Genomic DNA, 20,204 nt, shown 5'->3' with positions numbered 1-20,204 from the left:
ATTGATATTTTCAGAAAAATTGCATTAAATCTATAGATTGCTTTGGGTAGTATGGACATTTTTGCTGTGTTAAGTCTTCCTATCTAAAGGCACAGTATATTCTATTTATTTTTATCTTCAGTCAATGTCCTATCATTTTCTGACTACAGGTTTGTTACCTCTTTATTAAATTCATTCCTAGATATTTTTATGCAATTGTAGAAAAGATTGTTTTCTTAATTTTTATTTCTGGTAGTTCATTACTAGTGTATAAAATGTGACTGATTTCTGAATATTTGTTTTGTATTTTGCTACTTTATTGAATTCATTTTTCAGTTCTAATAGTTTTTGGGGATTTTTAGGGGTCTCTATAATAATCTCCTAATAATGGAAATTATACTTCTTCGGTTCAAATTTGGATAAACTTTCCTTCTTTTCATTATTGCTGTGGTTAAAACTTCCAAAACTATTCAGAATAAAAGTGGCAAAGATGAACACTTTCTCATGTTCCTGATCCAAATTTAAATACTTTTAGCTTTTTCTCCACTGATTATGATATTAGAAATGGGTTTGTTATACATGGAATTTATATATTGAGGTATGTCCCCTCTATTTCCACTTTTTTTAACAGTTTTTTTTAAATAATTGCATGCAGGGTTTTGTCACATGCTTTACTACATCTATTGATAATAATCATATGGTTTTTATCCTTGATTTTCTTCATGTGGTATATAAACATTAATTGATTTGCAGATATTGAACCAACTTTGCATCTCACAAATACATCTCATTTGAGCATGTTTTATGATCATTTAATGTATTGCTGATTTTGGCCTGCTAATGTCTTCTTGACAATTTTTGTATTTATGTTCATCATGGATATTGGCCTACAATCTTCCTATTTTTAATATCTTTGTCTGGATTTAGAATCAAGGTAAATCTGGCTTTGTAAAATGAACTTGGAAGCCTTCCTCCTCTTGAATTTCTTGTAATACTTTCAGAAGGATAGGTGTTACTTCCGCCTTGAATGTTTTGTTAAGCTTCAGCTCCAAAACGATCCAGGACTTTTGTTTGTTGAGCGTTTCTGATTACTAATTGAATTTTGTTAGCTGTAATTGGTGTATTCAAATATTCTGTTTCTTCTTAATTCAGTCTTGGAATACTGTATATTTCTAAAATTTTCCATTTCATTCAGATTATCCAATTTGTTGGCATATAATTTTCACGGTATTTTTAATAATTCTTTGTTTTTCTGTGGTAGCAGTTGTCACTTCTCTTTCATTTCTGATTTAATTTCGTTGAGTCCTGTCTTTTTATCCTTGATGGGTGTGGTGAAAGATTCATCAATATTATTTATCTCTGCAGAGAACCAGCTTTTGATTTCATTTATCTTTTGCATTGTTTTTTATCTATGTATGTATGTATGTATGTGTGTGTGTGTGTATGTATGTATTTAAGAAACCTTATGTTTACTTTTGCTCTGATAGTTATTATTTCTTCTTTTATTCATTTTGGGCTCTGTTTTTTTTGGGGGGGGTGGGGGACTAGTTCCTTTAGTTTGTAAGGTTAAATTGTTTATTTGAGATTTTCTTGATTTTGAGGTAGTATTGTATTGTTATGAATTACCTTCTTTTGTTATGTCCCATAGGTTTGGGGTTGTTACATTGTCGTTTTTATTTGTCTTGAGGTATCTTTTGATTTATTTCTTGATCTTCATTGTTTAAAACAGGGGTGTCAAACTCAATTTCACCAGGAGCCACATCAGCCCTGTAGTTGCTTTCAAAGGGCTGAATGTTATTTTAGGACTGTATAAATGTAACTACTCCTTAACTAGGGGCAAGGAGCTCTGCTCTGCCACCGGGTGGAAACAAGGTACCGGCCAGATAAAACAAGGTAGAGGCCTGGATTTAGCCCTTGTGTTTGTCATCTGTCATTTAATAGTATGTTGTTTAGTTTCCATTTGTTTGTGTGTTTTTTAGTTTTGTTCCTGTAATTTATTTCTAGTTTTATATCATTGTTGTTGGAAATATGCTTGGTATGATTTCAATATTCGTAAATTCATTGATACATGTTTTGTGACTTAACATGTGGTCATCTGGGAAAATGTTCCACGTACACTTGTAAAGAGTGTATGTTCTGCTGCTTTGGGGGAAAATGCTGTAAATATTTAGTTAAATACATCTGGTCAAATGTGTCATTTAAGGCCATTTTTTCCTTGATTGAGGTAGGGTGTCAGAAATTCACCAAGGTGGAGAAAGTATTGTTCACCTAGCTAATGCAGATTTAGATTTGGCGCAAGTGTTGAGTCTGGTGCCACTCAGCAAAAGGCACAGGGCACAGAGTCCAAACACCACCCACTATAGCCTGTCGATCTTTCAGAGTTTTTATTTATTATTATTATTTTTTAGTCCTCACCTTAGGCTACATTTATTGATTTTAGAAAGAGAGGAAGGGAGGGAAGGAATGTGAGGGGGAAAGAAAGAGAGAGGGAGAGGAGAGAGAGAGAGACAACAAGGTGCGAGAGAAACACCAATCTGTTGCCTCTCATACTTGCCGCTACCAGGAATTGAACTTACAACCTAGGTATGTCATCTGACCAGAATTCAAACCCAACTGTGGTGCCTGGGAGGATGCTCCAACCATCCGAGCTACCTGGCTTGGGCAGTCTTTCAGAGTTTTAAAGAAACACAGCACCATGCCACAAAGACTGGCTGCTGCTGCCAAGACCTCTGACAATGGGGGAGTTGAGCGGCGTCAACCTCATCAGCTTAACTACATTGTAATTTGGCTCTACAGGAGTGTGGACTGTTCAGCACAGGAAAGAAGGCACCCCCTTGCTAGGTATGTTGTAAGAAGGTTCAAGAAAGGGATGATGTGACTGCCCGTCCAGCTTTAGCCCTAGAGCCACACAATTCCATTTTTCTCTGCATTCCTCCCTAGCCACAGTCCCTTTACTGGAGCTGAGAGTGAGTGCCTGCAGAGAGTGAATTTGTATATGGGCCTCGTAAGTAAACCAGCAGCCTTCCACCTCACCCAGACAGAGACAATCTCCACTGATTTTTCACAGCCAGATGCTGTGGGTTGTCCTTTTCCTGATATTACCGCTCTAAGCTGGGGACGCTGGTGTTGGACTGGGATAACTTGCTTCTCACAGGGAGCCTCCATAGCTGAAATGTCCCTCCCAATTCTCAGCTGCCACACATAGTTGTTGGCCTAGCCTGTCTTGCATCTCTGCCCCTCCTACAAGTCTTAAAGTGACTTCTTCTTTAAGTCATTAGTTGTACTTTTGTTCCTCTAGACTTCAGATAGTGTTCAGGTTGTTTGTTTTATAATTTAGTTGTTATTTTGATGTGGTCATGGGAACAGGTGAGCATAGCATCTACTTACACCACCATTTTGAACAGAACTTCAAGGTTCGCTCTCTCTATATAAGCTATGTAATCTGAAACAGAGACAATATTTTATCATTCAGTCTTATTTAGATTCCTGTTATTAATTTTTTCCCTAAGAATTTTGGTTAGAACTTCCACTATTGTGTTGAATAGAGTGGTTACACACTTGTATTGATCCTGATCACAGAGGGAAAGCTTTCAAACTTTCATCACTGATGATAATGTTGTCATGTGTAGCCTTTATTATGTTGAGGTACATTCCTTCTATACCAAGTTTGTTGAGAGTGTTTATCAAGAAAGAAATATTGAATTTTATCACATGATTTTTCTGCATCTATTGACATAATCATATGATTATATCCTTCATTCTACTAATGTAATGTATCACATTACTTTGTTTGCAAACGTTGATTCATCTTTGCATCTCAGTGAAAAAGTTCAGTTGCTCATGGTGTATTATTTTTTTAATGTGCTATTGAATTCAATTTGCTGGTATTTTGCTGAGAATTATTTAATCTGTTTGCATAGGGATGTTGGCCTGTTTCTTTTTCATGTGTTATCATCTGGCTTTGATGTTAGAATAATGCTGGCCTTGTAAAAGGAATTGGGAAGCATTTCCTCTTCTTCAATTTTTAGAAAGAATTTGAGAAGAGTTGGCAGTAATTCTTCTTTAAACATTTAATACAAATTCCTGTGAACCATCTAGTTCTGAGCTTTCATTTTTGGGTGGTTTTAATTATTGTTTCAATCTCCTTATTTGTTATTTTTCTGTCCTGAGTTACTATTTAGTATTGATTCAGTTTTGGTAGGTTGTATATTTATGGATTATTCATATTTTTATCTTATTTAATTTGTTGGCACATAATTACTCATAATAGTCTCTTATGATCCTTTTTTATTTGGGTGTATCTGCTGTAATATCTCCTCTTTCATTTTTGATTCTGTTTAAGACCTCCATTTTTTTTTAGTTAGTGCAACTAAAGGTTTGTCAATTTTGTTTATCTTTTCAAAGTACCAACTCTTTCTGTTAAATTCTCCATTGTTTCCCATCCTCCATGTCATTTATTTCTGCTCTAATTTTCTTGCACTCATGTAAGTGAGTTTTTATTTTCTTTATTCATAGTCCACCAGCACTTCCTCCCATTATCTTTATGCCAAGTCAATAACCTTATTTCTTATTTTAATGAGAAAATAAAAGTCACCAATAGATTGTTATAAAACTCCTCCCACACACCTAACCACATTTTCTGGATCCTTTAAATCTATTTCCTACTGTTTCTATGAATGAATTATTCTCACTTTTAACTAGGTAATTTCCCACATATTTTTTGCAAGTTTAACCCCCACTTTTATACAATATATTTTTAAGTGTACTGTCCATTTTCAAATTAGATGGTCCATTTCTCATCATATTAAGATATTATTTATACATCTGAGTGTAATATTTTTCAGCCTTTCCAGTGATTCTATGAACGCATTGAATTTTACTAAACTTTGTCCTTGGATAAACAGAAGTTCTTAAGTTTGACATAGAAAAATATGGCTTCTCAAGTGAGGCAGAGATCCAGGCTAGTGGGCGAAGCAGGAGGCACTGCGCCTCAGCCAGAGGCAGCTGCAGCAGCTGCTGCCCTTGTCCCCGCCACTGCCTCTCCAGCCCTTGTGTGATTACCCTTCCAGCTGTTAGGCACCAGTGAGAAAAAGGAGGAGGCGACAAACTCCCACCAATGCACAGAGGAGGAAGATGGCAAGGAGGTAGGAGGGAGCGGATTCCACTTTCCCCTACCCAAGGGAGAAAAACCTAGCCAATCTACGGAGGAACAGAGCAAACAGCCAACAGTACCCCAGCATATATGAAAATGCGAAACCAAAAACTGTAGTGGACATTGAAAAACCAGACAGTAAGGAGGGTGCTTCAGGACAATAAGGTCCCAGGGACCAGCGCAGGGAACAGGGCAGCTGCAGCCCCAGGCCAGGCACCCACCGGGTCTGCCACAGGGTTCTTGGGAGAGAGCTGGGTCAACGGCTCCCTCCCTGGCCGAACAAGGTTTGAGCCGCACCAGGAGAGACCTGGTTGAAGTCGCAGAGAGGGGACTAAGGACTAAGTGGCAAACACACAGGGGCTGTGAGTACCCACGGAGTTTGTAGACACCGGCTGGGAAGAGTAGAGAGTGGGCCATGATGGGCCCTGACAGACCGGTACTCCCCAGTCTGGCTGGAGAATTGGGCTGTGCAAGAGGCCAGACCACTGTACGGAGCGGCAGGCTTGAGTGGGAGGGATTTCTCAAAAAGAAAAAGTGACAGGAGAGACACTGTTTGGAAAATTCTCCTGCAGCAGTTGCTCAAGCCAACTCCCCACCCGGCCTGGCAGCACTACTGAGGTGGCACAGAAAGCCCTGCATGCACTCCCATAGCCCTAAGAAGGGTGTGCACCTGAAACTGAGAGACCAGCTGCAGCTTGGCCGAGTGCCCAAGCCCACAATCTGGGCAGAGTGCACTCTGTGGAAGGCCTTGAGCCCTCACCCATAACCCCAGGGAGGGTGCACTCTGAGAAAGGTCTGGATCCCACATCCAAAGCCCCTGGGAGAGGTGCCAGGCTGGCTCTGGGGAGAGTGCACCTGAGGCTGACTGAGTGCTGATCAGGAAGGGAGAAATGTGAAACAGGTAGACCCTCAGCCTGCTGCAGCCAGCAAGACCAGGAAAACTGGTTTGGCCTATTTGAAACCAGGAAGAGGTGTTTGTTTGTTTGTTTGTTTGTTTTAGTAATTCCTTACTTTTTAATTTTTATTATTTTTTATCTCTCAATTCCTTTTTCCTCTCTTTCCTTCTTTCTTGTTTTGTTCCTTATTCCTTTCTTTCCATTCTATCTCTTCTTCCTTCCTTGTTCTTCTTCTTTTAAAAAATAATACCAAGTGAGACAAAAAAAAACAAACGGAAACTGTGAAAACACCAGCATTGGACCAAAAGCAGGGTCACCCCAACAGCTGAGACAGTGAGACAAATTTCACTTTGCTATTACAGAGAACCTGCCAGTTATTGCATATTCGTATTATCTTTTTTTCATTATTCTTACATCTTTTATTTTATTAGAATTTTTGTATTCCTCTTCTTTCTGTTTAGTCTTCCTTGCTTGGCTGGTTAAATTGTATCATTTGTCAGGTTTCCCCTGTTCTTTCTTTCACAGTGTATTGCTAATTTACCATCTTCCACTTCACTTGTGTTCCATTAGCACACTACTCAAGGTCCTATACTCCCTATTCTTGTTATCCAGATCACATAGATCCTGTCATATGATTGTTGCTCTAATATTCTTGTAAATAACAGTGCCATACAATTGTAAATACTACACAACACCACTCCCAGATCTTAGCTCACTTCATGGTTTCCTGAAATCTATTACTGTAGTGGTTAACTCTATTCTCTCACACACTACACCTTTTTTCTATCCTTTACTCTCACCTTACCTCAGAATCTGACCTCCCACCACCTCACTGCTTTCTAGATCCAACTCAAAATCCTTCCCTCCACAACAAGAGTCTTACCTTATTTCCATCCTTTCTAAAAAGTGGCTATTTGGGTGGAATATCATGGTTAACAATATACAGAGCCAAAGGATCTCCTATCTCTTCTCTACTGGCTGCTACTGTAAATATCATAGAATACACCCTTGCTGTCTTAAAACATTTTGCCTTCCCCCTCAAACTGATCACAAAAAAGAGTAGGTGGAATTAGTGAAGACCAGGATACCCGCTGGAAGAGGAAATCCAACAACAAAGGAACTACCAACAGATAACAACAGAAGAACGTGAAGGAGGGAGTGCAAGCCACACTAACCTCAATCCAGGACCTATCTGGAAATACAACAAAATAGCAGAGAAATTACCCAGAACAAAAAACTGAACAAGAACAAGAGAGAATCTTCAAAACTTGTACACATGGAAGATCCAGCTTCAAACAACCTGCCCACACCGGGCACAACAAAATACAAGTGGTGTGGATAGAGTGACCTTCAGTTAACCAGCTGGTGGGGAGAACCCACCAAAGAAGACCCAACAACAATCAAAACCCAAGAAGAAACACAGAGCCAACTTAAAACACAGCCAAAGAGCAATGACCTCGGCAGGTCAAGGAGAGTGCACCACTGAATCTCACAGGTTCACACCATAAATCACAGAAGTTCACACCATAAACTCAGGGAGCCAGAACACATCAGTTTAAGAAGCTGAGGCTAATAAGAAGAGTCTCACAAACAATGGGAAGACAAAGAAGCAATCCCCAAATGAAAGGAAAGGAGGAAGCCTCAGAAAGAATGCTAAATGAAATAGAGGCAACTCAACTATCAGATATGGACTTCAAAGCAATGGTTATGAGGAAGCTCAGTAAGCTACAGTGAATTACCAGAAACTACAGGGAAACAACAATAAGCTCACTGCAAACTACACCAACATAAAAAGTAAATTGAAACTATCAACAAGGGCCAAGGGGAAATGAAGAATACAATTTCTGAACTGAAGAAGACAGTAGAATGAATCAAAAGCAGGACCAATGAAGCAGAATATTGGATCAGCGAATTGGAGGACAAAGTAGAAAAAAAACACCCAGAAGGAGTGGGAAAAGGAAAAGAGGCTCAGAAAGAATGACAAGGGATTAAGGTACATGCAGGACAATATGAAACATAATAATATCCATATAATAGGGATACCAGAAGGAGAAGAAGAAGAGCAAGGGATAGAAAGCCTGTTTGAAAAGGTAGTGATGGAAACTTCCCTAATTTGATGAGAGAAAAGGTCACACAAATCCAGGATACACAGAGAGTCCCAAGCAAGAGGAACCCAATGAGGGCCCACTTCAGACACATCATAATTAAAATGGCAAAAATCCCATTTTTGGGACAGAGACAATCTTTGGCAGCAAGTGAGAAACAGGAAGTAGCATACAAGGGAGCCTCAATAAGGATTGCGCTGACTTCTCAGTGGAAACACTATAGCCAGAAGAGAATGGCAAGAAACATTCAAGTAATGAGAAGCAGAGGCCTGCAACTGAGGCTACTCTACCCAGTAAGGCTCTCAAGCAAGATCAAGGCCAAATAAGGAGCTTCCCAGACAAAAGAATTCTAAAAGAATACACCACCACCCAAACAACCCTGCAAGACATGCTAAAAGGACTGCTTTAAGGAGGGGAAGGGAAAGACAGAGAGAGAGAGAGGAACACAGGTATGAGGATAGCAATGAATCTGTACCTATCGATAATTAAATGCCTTACAAATAAATGGGTTATACACTCCAAAAGAAGACATAGAGTAGCTGAATGGATCAGAAGGATGACCCACACATATGCTGCCTACAAGAGATGCAGGTGAGGACAAAAGACATACACAGACTGAAAGTAAAAGGCTAAAAACAAATTTTCCATGCAAATGGACAGGAAAAAAAGAGCCGAGGTCACAATACTCATATTGGTCAAAATGGACTTCAAAAAAAGGGCCATAAAGAGAGACTCAGAAGGTCGCTTCATAATACTCAAGGGAAGAATCCATCAAGAAGACATAACCATTGCAAATATACATGCACCCAACATAGGAGAACCCAAATACCTAAAGAAAATCTTGGAGGACTTCAAGAAAGATATTGACAGCAACACAATTACAGTAGAAGATATATTCACCCCATTGTCAAAAATGGACAGATCTTCCAAACAAAATGTCAACAAAGACATTGTGGCATTGAACAATGCCCTAGATGAAATGGACTTGACTGACATATATAGAGCCCTTCATCCCGAAGAAGCTAAATACACATTCTTTTCAACTACACAGGGAACATTTTCAAAGATAGACCACATGGTAGGACATAAAACAAGCCTCAACAAATTCAAGAAAATTGAAATCATATCAAGCATTTTCTCCAACCACAAGGGACTGAAACTAGAAACCAACCCCAAGGGAAAAAAAACCAAAACACTCAAACTCATGGAGGTTGAATGGCATGCTATTAAATCATGAATGGGTCAACAGTGGGATGAGGGAAGAAATCAAAAAGTTTCTGGAAACAAATGAGAATGAACTCAAAACAACCCAAAACTTATGGGACACAGTGAAGGCAGTCACGAGAGGGAAGTTCATACCAATACAGGCCTACTTAAAAATGATAGCAACATTTCAAACAAACAACTTACACCTATGCCTACAAGAACTCAAGGAACAACAACAAAGACAGCCCAGTGCAAGTAGATGTAAGGAAATAACCAAGATCAGAGCAGAAATAAACAACATAGAGACTAAAAGGGATCCAAGGATCAATGAATCCCGCAACTGGCTCTTTGAGAAGATAAACAAAATCAACAAGCCTTCAAGCAGGCTCATAGAGGAAAAAAGAGGGAGGGCCCACATAAACACAATGAGAAATGAAAAGGGAGAGATTACAATCGATACCACAGAAATACAAAGGATTGTAAGAAATTACTATGAAGAACTGTATGCCAAGAATTTGAAAACCTAGGTGAACTGGAGAAATTTCAAGAAAAAATATAATCTTCCACAACTGAATGAAGAAGAAGCAGAAAGGCCTAAGCAGACCAACAACAGCAGATGAAATTGAAGCAGTAATCAAAAAAACTCCTGACACACAAAATTCCTAGACCACATGGTTTCACAGCAGAATTCTACAAAGCCTTTAAGGAAGAGCTAACCTCTATCCTTCACAGACTATTCCAAAACTCCAAAACGATGGAAGACTCCCAAACTTGTTTCATGAAGCCAACATAATCCCAATCCAAAATCCAGATAAAGGCACAACAAAGAAAGAAAACTTCAGGCCAATATCGCTGATTAACAGAGATGCTAAAATCCTCAACAAAATATTGGCAAACTGCATCCAAAACAATACATTAAACAGATCATACAACATGACCAAGTGGGATTCATCCCAGGGATGCAAGGATGATACAATATTCACAAATGAATAAATGTAATACATCACATAAACAAAATCAAAGACAGAAATCACACGATCATATCAATAGATGCAGAAAAAGCTTTTGATAAGGTATAGCACTTATTTATGTTAAAAACAGTCAGAAAAGTGAGAAGAGAGGGAGTATTCCTCAACATAATCAAGTCCATATATGAGAGACCTATGATCAACATGATACTCAATGTGAAAAAAACTAAAAGCTTTTCCACTAAGATCAGGAAAAAGACAAGGCTGCCCATTTTCACCATTTCTATTCAACATAGTATTGAAAGTTATAGCCACAGAAATCAGAAGAGAAAAACAAATGAAAGGCATGAATTGGAAAGGAGAAAACAAAACTGTCACAGTTTGCAGATGACATGAGAGTTGACACAGAAAATCCTATAGACCCCACCAAAAAACTGCTCAACCTAATAAATGGATTTGGCAAAACATTGGTATACATAGTCAATATTCATGAATCAAAAGCATTTTCATATAGCAACAATGAAACAGCAGAAACAGAAATGAGTAAAAAATCCCATTTGATATAGCAACAACAAAAATAAAGAACCTAGGAAGAAGCCTAACCAAGGATATAAAAGCCTTGTAATCAGAAAACTGCACAACACTGAAGAGAGAAATCAAGGAAGACACAAATAAATGAAAACATATACTGTGTTCATGGATTAGAAGAAATAACATCATCAAAATGTCCATACTGTCCAAAGCAATTTAAAAATTCAATACAATGCCTATTAAAGTACCAGTGGCATATTTCACAGACATATAACAAACACTTTAAAAATTTATATGGAACCAGAAATGAACCCTAATAGCTCCTGCAATTTTGAGAAAGAAGTACAAAATAGGAGGGATCATAATACCTAATACCAAACTGCATTACAAAGCCACTGTAATCAAAACAGCCTGGAACTAGCATAAAAACAGGCACATGGACCAATGGAACAGAACAGAGAGCCCATAAATAAACCCAAGTCTATAGTCAATCAATATTAGACAAAGGGGGCATCAACATAAAATGGAGTAAAAATAGCCTCTTCAAAAAATGGTGTTGGGAGAACTGGACAGGTACATGCATAAAAAGGAAACTCGAGCACCAGTTTACACCATACACAAAAACAAATTCAAGGTGGATAAAAGACTTAAATAAACTGTGACCACATTAAAGTCCTAGAGGAGAACATAGGCATGAATATCTCAGATATTTCACGCAGCAATATTTTCACTGGATGTCCCCTAGAGCAAGGGACATAAAGGAAAGAATAAACAAATGAGATCTCATCAAAATAAAAAGTTTCTGCACAGCTGAAGAAAACACTATTGAAAAGAGAACCAATTCTATGCAAAAACATATTCACCAATTATACCTCAAACAAGGGTTTATTCTCCAAAATATATAAAGAACTCACATGACTCCACTCTAAGAAGACAATCAACCCAATTAAAAAATGGGAAAAGGACTTGAACAGACACTTCTCCAAGGGGGACATACAGAGGAAAAATGTTCAGTATTGCTAGCTATGAGAGATGCAAATTAAAACTACAATGAGATACGACTTCACAGTAGTGAGAATGGCCATCATAAACATAGGAAGAAACAACAAATGTTGCAGAGGTTTTGGAAAAAAGAGAACTCTAGTGCACTGTTGGTGGGATTGCAGAATTGTACAACCACTATGGAAAACAGTATGGAATTTTCTCAGAAAAGTAAAAATGGATCTGCCTTTTGACCCAGCAATTCCACTGCTGGGATTATATCCTAAGAACCCAGAAACACCAGTCCAAAAGTTCTATGCACCCCAATGTTCATAGCAGCACAATTTACAATAGCCAAGTGTTGGAAGCAGTGTAGTTGCCCATCATTAAATAAATGGATCAAAAAACTATGGTACATTTACACAATGGAATTCTATGCAGCAGAAAGAAAGGAGCTTCTACCCTTTGTGACAGCATGGATGGAGCTGGAAAGCATTATGCTAAGTGAAATAAGCCAGGAAGTGAAATACAAATACTACATGATCCCTCCTTTAACAGAAACCTAAACAAGAAAACAAAAAAAACATGCAAAATATAATGAAAGACACTGAAATAGAGAATGTGCTGACAGTGACCAGAGGGGTGACAGGAGGAGACTTCAGAAGAAAAAGAGAAGGGTTTATGGAAACATGTATAAAGGACACATGGAGAAAAAACAGCAGGGATGGAAATGGGAGGGAAGTGGGGAGGGCTGGGATTGGACTAAAAGGGATAAAACTGTACTTGATCAACAATTAAAATAAAAAAAAATATAGACACTAAAAATATGACTTCTCTTGTATGATTCATACCTTCTTTTTTAATTTTTTTAAATTAAAAAAAAATCAAGCCCCTCTGGTCACTGTCTGCCTATTCTCTATTTCAGTGTCTTTGATTCGTAGATTCCTATCCTGTTTTCTTTCTCTTTTTTAATTAAAATTTTTAAAAGATTTAATTATTTATTTTTTAGAGAGGGAAGGGAGGGAGAGAGAGAGAGAGAAACATCAATGTGTGGTTTCTGGGGGTCATGGCCTGCAACCCAGGCATGTACCCTGGCTGGGAATCGAGCCTGTGACAATTTGGTTCTCAGCCCACACTCAATCCACTGAGCTATGCCAGCCAGGGCTCTGTTTTATTTCTTTTATTGCTTTACCTCTTATATGTAGACTTACAGTCTACCTGAAATTAATTTGGGGAAACTGTATGAGGTAAATATAAAGTTTATATTGTTTTTTAATATTATATCCACTGGTCCCAACATCATTTACTAAGAAGATTGTCTTATGTTTATTGCTCTGAAAAGCTATCTTTACTTGAATTTGTCTTCTTATGAATAGATATGCTTTTAATCTCTTCATTTTAATCTATTGGTCCTATTTCAAACTTACACAGATACCATTCTGTCTTAATTATTATAGCCTTATTAGAAATTATTTTATCTGATAAGACAAATCATTCCACCTAGATCTTCTTGATAAATACCTTGACTATTCTTGTAATTTTACATTGCATTATTATAATAAATCTGTACTCCACCCTTATTGATGCTGTTTTTTATATTGGAGGGCTTATTTCTTTGAAATATACCCAAAACTTCTATTTAATACTAATTCTAGTTATGTTTAGCCACTGTAAGTCATGGTTGCATCACCCTGTCCATGGTCTCAGATTTCCATGGATGATTCTCTCACACAATTACCTTCCTTGGTGATGACTTAATATCAGCTTCCATTCTTTTCCCTTTAAAGAAACATTATTGAAGATATAACAAAAAATATCATAACCTTAACCTTATTTATAATAACAAAAACATATACATAAATAAATTATTATACCACTTGTCTTTTTCTTTATGGTTCACACATTTCATTGCCTTATATTTATTTGTATCTACACTCCATATCAAGTTGATATCAGGAAATTGAGTAAAGTAAGAATCAATATTGTTTTTAAATAATATCCAATGGTACTAAACTCCGTTATTGCAAAGTTTGTGTGTGTTGGTGTTCTTCATTTCTACATTTGTTATAAATTATTTATATATGCATATGTTTATTACTATAGGTAGAATGATACTTAAGATGGGGATTGATGTCCAAAATATATAAAGAACTCACATGACTCCTTTCCAGGAAGGTGAACAATCTAATTAAAAAGGGCCAAATGACCTGAACAGACAGTTCTCCAAGGAGGACATACAGAGGGCCCAGAGACATGAAAGGAGCCTTAGCATCACTAGCCATTAGAGAGATGCAAATTAAAACCACAATGGCATACCACAGTAACACCAGTGAGAATGCCCATCATAAAAATTCAACAAACAATAAGTGCTGGTGAGGTTGTGGAGAAAAAGGAACCTTAGTACCCTGTTGGTGGCAATGCAGACCGGTACAGCCAATATAAAAAATAGTATGAAATGTCCTCAGAAAACTAAAAATGGAATTGCCTTTTGCCTCAACAATATCATTTCTTGGATTATACCCTAACAACCCTGACATACCAATTAAAAGAACCTATGCACCCCAATGTTTATAGTAACACAATTTACAATAGCCAAGTGCTGGAAACAAGCAGTAAATGAGTTGATCGATAATTATGGCACATTTACACAATGGAATACTATGCAGCAGAAAGAAAGAAGCTACTCCCCTTCATGACAGCATGGATGGAACTGGAGAACATTACACTAAAAAAAATAAGCCAGGCAATGAAAGACAAATACCATATAATCTCACCTTTAAGTGGAACCTAATCAACAAAACAAACAAGCTAACAAAATATAAATAGATATATTGAAATAAAGAACAAATTGACAGTAACCAGAAGAGATGGGTGAGAGGGATAGTGGGGGGGAAATAGAAGGGCCATCAAGGAACATTTATGAAGGACTCATGGACAAAAAAATCACGGGGTGTGATTGAATGTGGAAAGTAGGCTAGGGAGAGTAATGGGGGTAAAGTGGGGACAACTGTAATTGAACAACAGAAAATAATTTAAAAAGAAGAAAAAAGAAAACACAGAGTTTTCTTGGTTATTTATAAATAAGCAGTGGGGAATTTTAGGAGAACTGGAAAGATGAGAAAACATTGCATATAAGAAAATGAAAGCAGCCCTGGCTGGTGTGGCTCAGTGGATTGAGTGTTGGCCTGCTAACCTCAATTCCCAGTCAGGGCACATGCCTGGGTTGCGGCCCAGTCCCCAGTAAGAGGTGTGTGAGAGGCAACCACGCATTGATGTTTCTCTCCCTCTCTCCCTTCCTTCCCATCTCTAAAAATAAATGAATACAATCTTTAAAAAAAAAGAAAATGAAGGCAAAATATCAACTCTGGAAACTATAAATATGATTATAATATACGTGTTTGGTACAAACTAATAAGCAATGAGGTTAAAGTGGAAGATTGTGAGAAATTTTATTTACAGTCTCCTTATTAACTTATCTGCTTTTTGCTACAGAAAATGCAACACACTCAGTTTCTTTACTGACATGTCAAATTTTCTCACAACATATATGTGAGAAAAAAGTGTAGATAAAATTCATTTATTTTTATGTAGTTTGTATAGGTCAACCAATAATGGGAAAAGTTAAAAAGTATTCAAACTTTGTCAAAAAGTTAGTAAAATCTTAAAATGTATTCTACATTGAAAAATACACTTAGAGATAAAGAAATAAACATTCAACCTTTGAGAATTAGTTCAAGAAAAGAAAGCTTAGCAAATGTAATCATCAGTGTATAAGATGTTAGTATTATATGGGGATGACTGACTCGATTCTGCAGTTATTTTGAATTACTAAATATGATTAGAATAAGTTCCCCCAGGACTGTCTTGCACACAATAAAACAAAGATACTATTAGGAAGTCAAAAGCCATGAGTAAGTTTAGAATTACAAAATATAGTAGGCACCAAAAACATTGTAGTATTCTATATTTCTTTGCTGCTGGTATGTATGAGTATATTTATTCCAAAAGATCTATATTTCTCTAAACCAGGCAAACATTAAATATGTAATAATTTGAGAGTCTTTTATAGAAGAAAATGTTCTTAGCACTTAACAAGGAGTAAAATTATTTGCAGACAACATTAAGGCATGGAATATTGAAAGAAATACTTCCATCCTCTGGGAGAAAAACAGGAAACACCAACAGCAATACTAATCAAGAAACTAATGCTCCTTAAAATGTATTTAGTGTCTAGTACAGGGAATTTCACAAGAGACTTCTGGTGAATAGGTGATCTGGAATTTAGTTGCAAAGTAGTAATAGTGAAAATAAATGGACTATGCCAAACTTAAAATTATTAGAGCTGTTAAAGCTACAAACACATCGCTAAAACATTTACATGTAAGAGATTAATAAAGATTATTTTCCAAAATTAAATATGTATATATTTTTCTTTTGAGTGATGTTGTTTAGATCTTCCATATTGTGTGCTATCAGTGAGAGGGTGAGGAAGAAGATAAGTCAGTCTAATGACTCTCCATTTGTTCTTATAGTTAAATTTAACATGTTTTTCAAATTTTCCAATACTTCTAATGCACAATTTACTTTTTTTGTGGGAAAAAAGCAGATGGATATTTTGTAAAGATCATATAATTTGAATGAACTATAGTTTCTGTATATTGTAAATGACCTTAGGCAAATCATATTTATGTGACTCAGTTTGGTCATGTGTAAATAGAGATTACTGAGTTTTAATATTTTATTTATTTCGCATAATTTATAATATTAATATTTAAAATGTAAATGGGGGTTATAAGATGGTTTAAAATATTTTCTGAAGATTATGTGAAATGGCATATACAAAACTGTCATTATTTGAACATTTTTATTTCTTTGTTCTTTTTATTTTCTGTTTCTACTTTCTTCACCCAATGATTAATTAAATATGTCTGAAATACAGATAGGTGTAAATCCACTGATTAAACCAAATGACAAAAAATGTTCTTTGTGGATGTGTATGTATGTGTTTGCATGTTCCTAAAGGGAAAATATAACTAATGTTTCCAGCCATTTCACAGTTATTAGTCAATGTATTTGTTACACCAACAGAATATCCCTATCATTATTTTATTAGGGAGGAAATGAAACTTTTAGCATGACTGTTCTTTTACTTAAAATAATACTCTTTCTGACTGCTGTGTGAGCACTCATGTGCCAGGTATTATGCTGGATACCTCTCAAGATTAACTCTTTTAATCTGCATAGCAAATAGCAAAAATTAAAAACTTTGCCAGATAAATTTTAAAGAGGGGTTTCAAAATAAGTAAGCATGAGGTTTTTGGTAAAAATGTCTATATAGGTAAACATGGTACTTGGAATCTTCCATAACACATCAAAAATACAACTAAACTACAGAATAACCATCATTGAAATAGTCAGAAATGTAGCTGAACAGAAGTTCTACAACTAAGAATATAAAGAAAAAGCCACATTGATTCTGGTAGGAGGGTCAGAGACAAGGAACAGGCTGGTCCTACAACCACTGCAGCAGTTAAAAATTGAGAGGGATATTTCATCTGTGAAAATACCCCATGAGGAGCCAGAGTCCAGCCCCACACCAAAACAACTAGCTCTGGGTTCCAGTGCCAGAAACAGAAGTCCCCATAATTTCTTGCTGAATAAAGCCAGTGGATGTGATGCTTGAGTGAGATGGAAGGCTTTTGGAGTTCCAGGCATTTCTCTTAAAGGGCCCTCATGGACTTACTGAGGCTCACTCTCTTTGAGCTCTAGCACTAGGGCAGCAGCTCCAAAGGTGCCTGGGGCAAATGGGGAAAGACTAGATTGTTTGGCATCAGGGCAAGAGCTGGATGAGCAGCTTTCTCTCAGGCAGAAGTGCTGGCAGAGGCCATCGTTCCTTTGTTAAACCCTCCCCAACAAAGCCCACATTTAGGCATCATATCTGAGTCTCCATCAACCTGGCTAATACAGTTCTCCCAATAAGGGTGATCCCTGAGGCACTGCTCCACCCAACTTGCGGACCTAGCAAAGCCCTTCTCAGTGGCTCTTCCATACAAATAGACTGTCTTGATTTATGCTGTGAATTTCTTAAACCCTCAAAAAAATAGCAACATCTGGCCTCTGCATACCCAGTACTTCTTGCCAAATGGACCCTGGCCCTACACTACTGGCAACCAGCCTTGGTTCACAGGTAGGCCTCTCCTGAGTACCTCCAAGCTCAGCAAAAGTAGCAGCTATCGTAAGATTGCATTGTTGCTCACATTGTGTGGCACCTGGCAGGACACAGGTGATGGATGACTTTGGCCTGCACTTCCCAGGTGTCCCCAGAGACAGCACACTCAGGGAAAGCTTCAGACCATGCCTGAGCACCACCCAACAACCTCTGCAAGGAACATACTCCAGGGGTGGACTTTGTGGGTACTTAGCCCCAGCTGAAGTGTGTTCTGCTTTGAGGGGTCAGTCTCTGTACAGCAAATCTTCTATTGTGGTCATAGCAATTCTTCTCAGCCAATTGTCTTGAGGGTAAATCCCCTCCATTGACATGTGAACAGGAATCAGGTCTCAACTGCATCCTAACCAGGGATGCAGCTGGAGCAGCCAGATTGTATAACCCAGGAGGCAGTGCCAACAGGCCCTTCAAGAAACCTACTACATAAGGCTATTATACCAAGGCTATTATACTACATAAGGCTATTATACATAAGGCTATTATACCAAGACAGCAGGAAGGGAGATGTAACAACTCCATCTAATATATAGAAACAAACACAAAGAATTATCCACAATTTGGATACAAAGAAACATGTCTCAAGTAAAAGAATAAGACAAAACTCCATAAAAAGAACTAAACAACTTGGAAACAGTCTACCAGATGCAAAGTTCAAAATGATTGTTATTAGTATGCTAAATGAACATAGGATAAGATTAGTTTTACTTGGTGAAAACTTCAACAAAGAAATAGGAAACAAAAATATAGGTAGAAAACATAAAAAAGAACCAGTCAGAAATAAAGAATACACTAATTGAAATGAAGAATACATTATAGAGAATCAACAGTGAAGCAGATGAAGCAGAGGATCAAGTCAGCAAGTTGAAAGATAAGATGGCAGAAAACACCCAATCAAAACAACAAAATTAAAAGAGAATCTAAAAAAATGTGAATATTGTAAAGAACCTCTGGGACAACTTCAAGTGTACCAATGTTTATATCATGGGAGTGCCAGAAGGAGAGAGTATGAATAAAGGAAAACATATTTTAAAAAATAATGGTAGAAAAGTTTCTTAACATGGTGAAGAAAATATACATACAACTCTAGGAATTTCAGAAAGTCTCAAGATGAGCCAAAAGATGCCCACACCAAGATACATCATAATTAAAATGACCAAAGTTAAAGAGAAAGAATCCTTAAAACATCAGAAAAAAAGGCAGTTTCTTATTTATGAGGGAGCTCCCATAAGACTGTCATCTAATTTCTCAACAATAACTTTGCAGGCCAGAAGGGATTGTCATGAAATATTCAAAGTGAGGGATAGTAAAGACCTACAACCAAGATTACTCTACCCAGCAAAGCTGTTATTTAGAATTGAAAGACACATTAAGAGCTTCACAGAGAAGAAAAACTAAAGAAGTTCATCACCACCAAACCAGTATTACAAAAAATGTTAAAGAGTCTTCTTTAATAATAACTTTAAAAGATCAAAAACCATAATAATAAAATAGCAAGAAGGGAGGGGGAAGCAGGATAATGGTGAGAAAGGGGGAAGGGACTAGCCAAAGAATATACATAAATGACCGACGGACATGGACAACATTGTGGGAGTTGGCTGTTTGGAGCAAGGGGTGGGATGGATGGAAGAGCTCAAAGGGAGAAAAACTGAAACAACTGTAATACAATAACAACAAAATGCAAATAGATTAAATACTCCAATCTAAAAGATATATGGAGGCTGAATGGATAACAAAACAAGACCTTTACATATGCTATCTACAAGAGGCCTACTTGATATTGAAAAAACACATGCAGACTGAAAGCAAAAAAGAGGAAAAGACGTTTAATGAAAATGAAAAAAAAAACACTGGGGTAGCATCACTTACATCAGACAAAATAGATTTTAAAATAAAGGCTATTTAAAAAATATTGACTTTATTGGGATGACATTCGTTAATAAAATTATGTAGGTTTCAGGTATACAATTCTATAATACATCATTTGTATATTGTATTGTGTGTATACCACCCCAAGTCAAGTCCTGTTTCATCACCATTTACCTATTTACTTTCTTCTACCTCCCCCACTACCACTTCTTTTTGGCAATCAACATACTCTTGTCAGTATCCATGGATCTTTCTTTCCTTTGTTTAATCACTTTACCTTTGTCACCCAGACCC

Source organism: Phyllostomus discolor, chromosome 4 (genome assembly GCF_004126475.2).
Source record: "Phyllostomus discolor isolate MPI-MPIP mPhyDis1 chromosome 4, mPhyDis1.pri.v3, whole genome shotgun sequence".
NCBI classification, from domain to species: Eukaryota; Metazoa; Chordata; class Mammalia; order Chiroptera; family Phyllostomidae; genus Phyllostomus; species Phyllostomus discolor.
This window is presented reverse-complemented; position numbering follows the sequence as displayed.